This window comes from Microcebus murinus, chromosome 9 (genome assembly GCF_040939455.1).
Source record: "Microcebus murinus isolate Inina chromosome 9, M.murinus_Inina_mat1.0, whole genome shotgun sequence".
Lineage (NCBI taxonomy): Eukaryota > Metazoa > Chordata > Mammalia > Primates > Cheirogaleidae > Microcebus > Microcebus murinus.
The window spans coordinates 78,655,933-78,665,405 of record NC_134112.1 but is presented as its reverse complement, the minus strand read 5'-3'; the positions used below and the strand labels follow the sequence as shown (position 1 = coordinate 78,665,405).

Sequence of the window (9,473 nt, the reverse complement as noted above, 5' to 3'; positions counted from 1 at the left end):
TAGAACACTCCTGTCATGCTATTGGACTGACACTTCTTTAGAGTTTTACTGAAAGTATATGTAACTTTCATAATTAATTAAGAATAAATATGTATTTTGAGGCTATAACAGTATTCTTCTTGTAATTATACTTAAAATAAAAATGGTTACGGAATTGAACAAAAATTTTAGTAACTCTTTTTATCTTTTATTGTTAAAGATACATATTTAAATTTTTATATTTAATTTTTTTTTACTTGAAACAGCACAAATTTATTATCATACAGTTCTAGGGATTGGAAGTCCATGTTCAGCCTCATTAGGCTAAAGTATATTTAATTTTATTCATTATTTAACTAATACTTGTTAAATTCTTAGTCTCTACTGTGTTTTAGGCTTTAGGAGATAATGTTTAAGATGACAGGCATGATCTCTGCCTTCATTGGGGTCTACATCCAACACGATAAAATAGACATTATACATATTATCACACAAGTTGTAAATATTTAGCATTTAATGTGTGTTGGGGAGTAAAGGTGGTAAACCTATTCTGAGATGGTTGGTGAAGTTTTCCTTGAGTGTCTGACTTTACTTGATACCCTGAAAATTGAAGATGAAAATAATTTACGCAGGCAAAGTTGTATTTGTTGAGTACTGACAAAAGGCAGCAATGATAGGACACTGGAAGCGTGCTCAAGTGGAATGAATGGCCTCACAAAGTTCCTGAGATAAAAAGAGACTGATAACTAGCTAATGTTGGGGTGACCAGTTCAGCTGTTTCTAGGAACAGTTGTAGAAGATGGCTGAGAAAAGAAAGGTACAGGGTGATCATGCAAGCTCTTATCTCTGCAGTGAAGATGTTTGGTTTTGTTTTAGAAATGATGGAAAAACGATGGGATAGTTTAAAGCATGGGAATTCATGATCAGGTTTGCAAAACCGCTTTGTCAGGAAATGGTATATATAACGCAGAAACATTAAAAATATTTCATTGTTTCAATGTTCATTGTTTCAAATATTTCAATATTTAAACATAAAAATAATTCATCTAAGAAGACTACTCACATGTTCATAGGCCCTGCTGATTGCTAAGAAGGCCCCACATTCTATGAGAAAGTTTTCTCATCCACTATTGGATTAAAGAAGAGAATGATGTGTCTGCACTCAATATCTTCTCTCAGTTAACTTTTTTTCAGTAGTTACATTTCCTTCTATGCAGTAATACTGGCAGCAAATCATGTGTTAAGTATTTAGCCTGGAAATTTCTAAGGCAGATCTTGGCCTGAGACCCAATTTAGAACTTCTTGCATCCCTTTGGGTTTAAATATTCCATTCAGAAGACAAGAAGGCATTTGAGGGTTATGTGATTGCAATTTTCCTAGCAGGTTTTGCTGATGAAATATAAGATCCAATGCCCTATAAAGTGTAAAGATTTCTGTTAGTAATTTGTTTTATGGATTTCATCTAGCATGTGTGCTAAAAAAATTGTTTTTTAAAAGAAAAAAATGGTGATTGTTTCAGTGGTGGTTTTATTACATTTTTTCTTTGGGTTTGTTTGTTTTTACTTTGTATTTTATCTCATTCCGTGTTTTTTTTCTGGATAGAGCCTGCAGTTGAGTCAGCAATGTGTAGGCAACTCAAGTAGGACATGATTACTGAGATTCCTTTTATTTTTCCCTCTAGGGCAGCCACCTGCTTTTTCATTGAAAAAAAAAAAAAATGACTCATGTGGCAACCTGAGAAATACCTGGTTGCTCAGCATAACCCTCTGTGAGATTCACTTGTAGCTCTGTTTTAAAAGAGGCAAAAATGAAGATTAAAAATTCATTGAAGCATCCCTATAGAGCCCAGCTAAAAAGCAAAGAAAGACCTTCATATCATAAATAAAATATTAGCAGAGTCAGTATGGGGTGATAGGCCTCTTTTAAGATTATTATACCTAAATGATGCAGGAAAACAAGGCTACAAGATAAAAACATATGTCAAAGCAATATCTGAGTCTCTAATGTGTTCTCTGACCCAACGGTTAAACTTTCGGTCATATGTTTCTTTGTAGTTTACCCTTCAAACCAGAATAATCTCAGTTAAATCTGTGTCAAAAATTGCAGTATAGTTGGCACATGCTGCATTATTAAATCTAAAATAAATGCTCCTTCTCCTCTGCATGGCATTAGGAATTGTTCCATTTATCCATTCCTGTGGAGCATACTACCTCAAGACTTTGAGGCTCCATACAGCCATTTTATTTTGCTTATGATATGTGAGTCAGGAATTCTGTACCATCTTGGTGGAATAGCTTGTCCCAATTCTCCTTAGCTTTTATTTCCACATGGTATCTTAATGTCCCCAGTCTGTCCAGGTGGCTTGTGTGTTTCACCACATGGCAACCTCAGGGCAGTTGGATGTCTTACACATTGATTTGTTTTCCCTAGAGCAACTGCTCCAATAGGCCTAGGTGACAGATGCGAGGTCTCTTATAACCCAGCCTCAGAAGTCCCAGGACATCACTCTCATGCATTCTATTGGTCAATCAGGTTACATTCCAGAAGCAAGGTCCATTCTTCCTCAGGTATAAACTCCAAATCTGGATGGGAGAATGAGGGATTGCTGATTGCCATATTGAAGAAAAACTACCATGGAAATACTTTGAGCTATATCCCCGTCAGCATTTCCCTTCCATAATATTTTCTCTGTAGCTTACGGTCCTTCAGTTATTTTGGGCACTATCCTGTGGCTATATATTTTAATGTACTTTTATTTTAAAGAAATTGTATAGCCTGATGTTGTTATTAATACAAGCTGTTTGTGATCATGAGTTGATTACTATGTCATGTTCTCCAGGAAACTTTCCTCACTAGAGTTTCCACTTATGCAACAATGATTTATTGCATATCTACCATATATCAGGCACTTTTCTAGATACTGGAGATAGTGCAATTGAAGCAAAAACAAAACTTGTCTTAGAAATTTTATTAGTGGAGACAATAAACAAATATAAGTATGTAATATATTGGAGGCTATAAGTGCTATGAAGAAAGGACAACAAATATTTAGGAAGTGCAGGAAGTTCAGGTTGAACTCTATATTTCCTTAGGGCCAAGACATCAACTTACTTCTTCAACTTGTTACCACCTTCCTCCACTTTGTTCATTAGTATACTGAGCCACACTGCAGATGTGATCCAATGTAATAAGATTATATGTCTTGGAAAATGGTACTTTATTTTGAGATTATAGATATATTTGAAAATTTTATGACTACTCATCTCCAGGAAAATTCATTATGCAGATATTTTGACGTACAATTTAGTGTTCACATAACTCTTGGAACTTTTTTAGGTTCTGCAGGCCCAGGTAAAGCATAAAGAAACTGAGTCTTAGTTCAGTTTCTTTTGCACCATTATTATAAAAATCAGCCCTAATTGACAAAGGGTTATTATTTTTTACCATATCTACCAGCAAAATCAAGTAAAGTTTGCATAAGATTGCGTGTGTGTGTGTGTGTGTGTGTGTGTGTGTGTGTGTGTGTGTGTATCTCACAGTTCAAAAATGTCTATATGCTTAGCATCCCAATTCCCTTTATTTTGTAAGGTTACATTGAGTTTCTAGCTCAATGGAGGAGATAATACTATAGGTTATAGGATGGGCTTCTGTATATTTTTTTTTCCTTATTAACTTAGAAGGCATAAAATGTCAATAATGGAGTTTTCATTTGGCTGAAAATTTTTGCTTGCATCTGGTCCCTTTCTTTCTTTCTTTATATATATTTGTTCCAAGTGAGCTGTCTTCATTTCTCCAATACTGAGTGGATGAAGTTTTTCATAGCTCCTGTATGTAGTCAGAGACTTCTGAAGAAAAATCTTTTCTGACTCACCTTGTTTTATTAGAAATCTATCATGATTATAGATTTATGGGATTTCATCCTCAAACCTATGAATCTGAATTAGATAAAATGAAAATTTACAGATATATGCCTATTAATACATCAGGTATTTCCACCTAATAATTTTTCTAAATCAGTATTTTATTATGTGATTATGTTTTAAATACTTTATTTGGGTTACTATGAAAAGTAATCCACTAGAGAAAATTATTCTCATAAAAATTATTCTAAATTTTATAAGTTATCTCCTTGATGCTACTATTATGAAAATATAGCTGTCCATAAAAGAGTATTCCTTCTTATGTATTCCTATCATATATTTGGGAACTTAGGAAAATGGCACGCTTTGTGTGCTCTACAACTTGCAGTCACCTTCTTTAAAACTTGTTATTTTTATATTTCTAAGACATAATGCCATTTTTGCCAGTGATTTTGTGGAAATTAATGACAGTTTAAATGTATATTTGCAGATCAAGACAAAAGACAGTAAAAAATAGCTGTTGGCATATTACATGGAATGTGAAGTTCTTCAAAGGCAAAGCTTTGGTTCTTAAAATGGTAAACAACTATAGTGAACACTACATAGAACAAATTGAGGCATTATTAAAGTCCTCTATTAAGTGATTATACAATATAAAAGGACTTATTCCACTATTTCAAGCAGGTACATAATACCTCCGAGGAGCAATTAATAATATGTTATACATTAAACTACTTATTGTTTAATCTGTTTTGTGATAACATACTTTTGCAGCCATAATAGACCTATGGCTGAAAGACATCTCAAAATATGAGATTATTCATATAGTTAAATCACAACTTAACTGTATTCCAAATATCATCAATTAAATATCTCAATTAATTTGGATTTATGGGATCCAATATCAAAAGACAGGCTCAGTTCTTCAGGGAGTTCTCAAGGAAGATTTATGGCAAATAATAGCAATGACAGTGATATTATTGCTGCTACTGTTACTAATAATAATGAATTACTACTATAGAAACAACAACAATTATTTATCCAACAATTACAAACTATAGACGCAGTGTTAAATATCCATCTTAGCCTTCAAATCATATAAGCAGACTTTCACAGTATCACAGCATCTCCTACTTGGTATGTTTGGCTAAGAACTTTTTAATATTTAATTTCATCAATCTCTAATTTAGGTAATTTTCCCATAATCTATCTTTCTTTCAATAAATTGTAAAGTAAATTTTCATGTACTATTATATTTTTGAAGAAACTGTAGTGCAAACACTACAAATTCCAGCAAAAGCTCATTTTTTTTGGCAGTAAACTTTGGAATTAACAAAAAAAAATAGGAAAAGCATTGCATATTTGGAAGTCATTCCTATTACTCTTGAATTGTCTATGTCTGTAGGTACTGCAAGATACAATTTTCATCATCTTCTATTATTTGATTTATTAGTTTCTATTAATGATATCAAATAACATATTTTCTTATTATTTTATTGACTTAATATAAATTAAGGATGTAATTGTGGAATTGCATAATTTAGCTATAGAATAATATACAAGGAAAAAATAAAATAAGGTTTGCTTTTATTTATTCATCTTACTTTTAAATTTTTAATTACTATGAGTATATAGTAGTCATATATCTTTATGGGGTATGCATGATGTTTTGATACAGGAATGTAATGTAAATTAATAGAATAAGATAATTGGGGTCTACAGATACTCAGGAACTTAACATTGCTTTGTGTGAAGAACATTCCAATTCCATTCTTTTACTTATTTTAAAGTATACCATAACTCATTGATCATAGTCATTTTGTTGTGCTATTGAACACTGTAAATTCTATCTAACTATATTATTGCTCCCATTAACCATTTCCACTTTATTCCCCCTCCTCGCTACCCTTCCCTGACTCTGTTAGCCATCATTCTACTCTCTGTTTCCATGAGATCAGTTGTTTTAATATTTAGCTCCCACATATGGTGAGAACATGCAAAATTTGTCTTTCTGTGCTTGGCTTATTTCACTCAACATAATGTTTTCCAGTTCTATCCATGTTGTTCCACTTGGTAGAAATTCATTCTTTTGTGGCTATATAATATTCCATTGTGTATATGCATCACCATTTCTTTATCCATTCATCCACTGATGGACACTTAGGTTGATTCCATATCTTGGCTGTTGTGAATAGTGCTGCAATAAACATGGAGTGCAGATATCTTTTTGATATACTAAACTCCCCTCCTTTGGCTACATACCCAGCAGTGGGATTGCTGGGTCATATGGCAATTCTATTTTTAGTTTTTTGAGGAACCTCCTTTCTGTTCTCCATAGTTGTTGCACTAATTTACATTCCCACCCATAGTGGATGATAGTTCCTCTCTGTCCCCATCCTTGCCAGTATGTGTTATTGCCTGTCTTTTTGATAAAAGCCATTTTAACTGGCATGAGATGGTATCTCAGTGCAGTTTTTATTTGCATTAATCTTACGATTAATGCTGTTGAGAATTTTGTCATGTACCTGTTGACCATTTGTATGTTTTATTTTGAGAAATGTCTATTCAGATCCTTTGCCCATTTTTTAATCAGATCATTTGACTTTTTCCTAAGATCTCCTTATATATTCTAGTTGTGAATTTCGGGTAGTTTGCAAATATTTTCTCCTGTGAGCTGTCTCTTCACTTTGTTGATTGTTTCCTTTGTTGTGCAGAAGTTAGCTTGATGTAATCCCATTTGTCCAAATTTGCTTTGTTTGCCTGTGCTTTGGGGGTATTACTCAAGAAGTCCTTGGCCAGAGTAATGTCCTAAAGCATTTCTCCAGTGTTTTCTTTTAATACTTTCATAGTTTCGGGTCTTAGATTTAAGTCTTTAAATTTGATTTGATTTTTATATGTGTCAAGAGATAAGGATCTAGCTTCATTCTTCTGCAAGTCCTCCTTCAAGTAATAACTTATACCTAATTTGACAAAATTTATGGTACTGAAATATTAGAATGATAAGACATAATTTAGTAAACATGGAGAAATAGTTGCATTAGTCAATTTAGGTATAATATTTCTGCCAATACTATTCACAAAACCTCCTAGATTCAGTGTTATAGATATGTCTTATCTCCCACCTAGTTACATAAAATCCCAATAGAGTGACTTGTTCAGCTACTCAAGCAGCAAAGCAGATTGCTGGAACAGTCTCATCTACTACAGCAAGAAAGCCAGTCTCAAGAACTACTAATGATAATGAACCAGAAAGAAAGGCACCAAATAAAGGAAGATCTGCCAAGACAATAGAGACAAAACCTGAGAAGGGTATTTCTTGCAAAATTGATAGTGAAGAAAATACTTTGGATTCACAAACTAGTATGATAAATGGAATAGATTCAGATGGAGTCTCATCAAAAATGGAAAACTTACCTAAGGCCAATACTGCAAAAATGAAAGGGAAGAATTCCTTTGCACCTAAAGATTTTATGTTTCAGCCACTGGATGGTCTGAAGACCTATCAAGTAACACCCATGACTCCCAGAAGTGCCAATGCTTTCTTGACACCCAGTTACAACTGGACCCCCTTGAAAACAGAAGATGATAAGACTCAAGAAGCAACAAAAGAAATTTTGGCACTAAAATGTAAAATTTACGCTACCAAGATAGTACAGCAAGATTCAAATAAATTACAAAGTCCTTTGAGTTCTCTGACAGTTTGGAATGAAGAACATGTCTTAAATCATAGTGAAGCTACAACTAAAAATTCAAATGTCATTCCAATAAAAGAGGTCTCATCACTTGAAATAAATGAAGGACAGATATCTCAGCCACAACATGATGTGCCATATTTCAGAAATATCCTCCAGTCAGAAACTGCAAAATTAACTTCACATTGCCTTGAGTGGGACAAGAAGCTTGAATTGGACATTCCAGATGATGCTAAAGATCTTATTCGCACAGCAGTTGGTCAAACAAGACTCCTTATGAAGGGAAGTTTCAAACAATTTGAAGGACTAGTGAATGATTGTGAATATAAACGAGGTGAAAAGGAAACTACCTGTACAGATCTGGATGGATTTTGGGATATGATTAGTTTTCAGATAGAAAATGTAAACCAGAAATTCGACAATCTGACCAAACTTGAGGAATCTGGGTGGCAAAACAATAATTATACAAGCAAAAAAGTCTTCCGGAAAAAAATTGTCTCAGGTATAGCAAGTAAACCAAAACAGGATGATAGTGGAAGAATTGCTGCTAGAAATCGCCTAGCTGCCATAAAAAATGCAATGAGAGAGAAAATTAAACAGGAAGAACATGCTGAGGCAGCAGCCTCTGTAATACCAAAGGAAGTTGATAAAATAGTATTTGATGCTGGATTTTTCAGAGTTGAAAGTCCCATTAAATCATTCTCAGGACTTTCTATCTCTTCTCAACGTCCTTCTCAAAGACTTAAAACACCTAAGTCTATCAGCAAAGCTGTGTCTCAAAACAATGATGCCATGGGCCTCATAAGACAAATTACATCATCAGAGTATCCTGATCCTCAAAATATCAAAAATGAATGTGATGATAAGAAGGCTTTGTTTTCAAATATTCCTGAAAGGAGGAACAGCATAGTAGAAGATGCTCAGTATCCTGGATTACAAGATTTAATTGAAGTGAACCATGATGAAAATAAGATAAACTTTGAGATGGTTTATTTATCCAGTGAAAGACTGAGTTTGCCTCTTCTTGCTGGTGGAGTATCAGATGATATTAATACTAACAAAAAAGAAGAAATTTCAGATGTTGTGGAGGGAATGGAACTAAATTCTTCAATTACATCAAATGATGTTTTAATGAGTAGCCCTGAAAAAAATATATTGTCACAAAATAATGTCTCACAAGAAGAAGAAACTAAGATTTCTCAGTCAGTACTATTTAATAATGAAAGTCTTACTACTGATTGCCACCTTCTTGATTCACCAGGCCTAAACTGCAGTAATCCATTCACCCAGCTGGAGGGCAGATATCAAGAACATTCCAGACACATTTCCTTTGGTTGTAACCTGATTACCTTTTCACCTCTAAGCCCTCCCTGTGGAAAACAACCAGAAGAATTTTGAATTTAAAAATAAATCCAAACATCTTTCTTCATATTATTGATGCTGTGATATATTCTTAGACTATTGAAAATTTGGAGAATATGTGTTCGTGTTCACTTCAATTCAATTCACTTATATAGTATATAATGTTTTTAATATTCAGTGTTCATCAAAGTATCTTTTAGATTATGATACTCTTTCTCAAGGGAAGTGGGGATATTTTGTACATTAACCATGAAGAATAAAAAATGTATCGTGTGTGCTTTGGTCTCTTTTTTAAAATGTATAAGCCTTTAAAGCTGCTAAGTACACTTACTTAGAGCTTATAAATGTTCTTTAGTGTAATTGAAATATAGTAAACTTTGACAGAAAAAAAAAATATTCTTCTTCTATTCCTTCCACTAAAGGTTGGTGCTTATATAACTTTTCTTAAGACTCAGATTCAGAAGATAAGGAAAGTGCTATTAAAGTCCTTTTTTTTAAGTGTTTTATATTACACTATTTTTTTTTTTTTGCCAGAAAAGAAACACAAAACCACTTTGCTGCTTACATGATTTGACTCTGG

The 9,473-nt window shown here is 33.3% G+C and overlaps 1 pseudogene; it reads left to right on the top strand.

The window, feature by feature from the left end:
• The first annotated feature begins 534 nt into the window (after positions 1 to 534).
• On the top strand, positions 535 to 9,255 carry LOC105884796 (disks large-associated protein 5 pseudogene; annotated as a pseudogene).
• Positions 9,256 to 9,473: the final 218 nt, after the last annotated feature.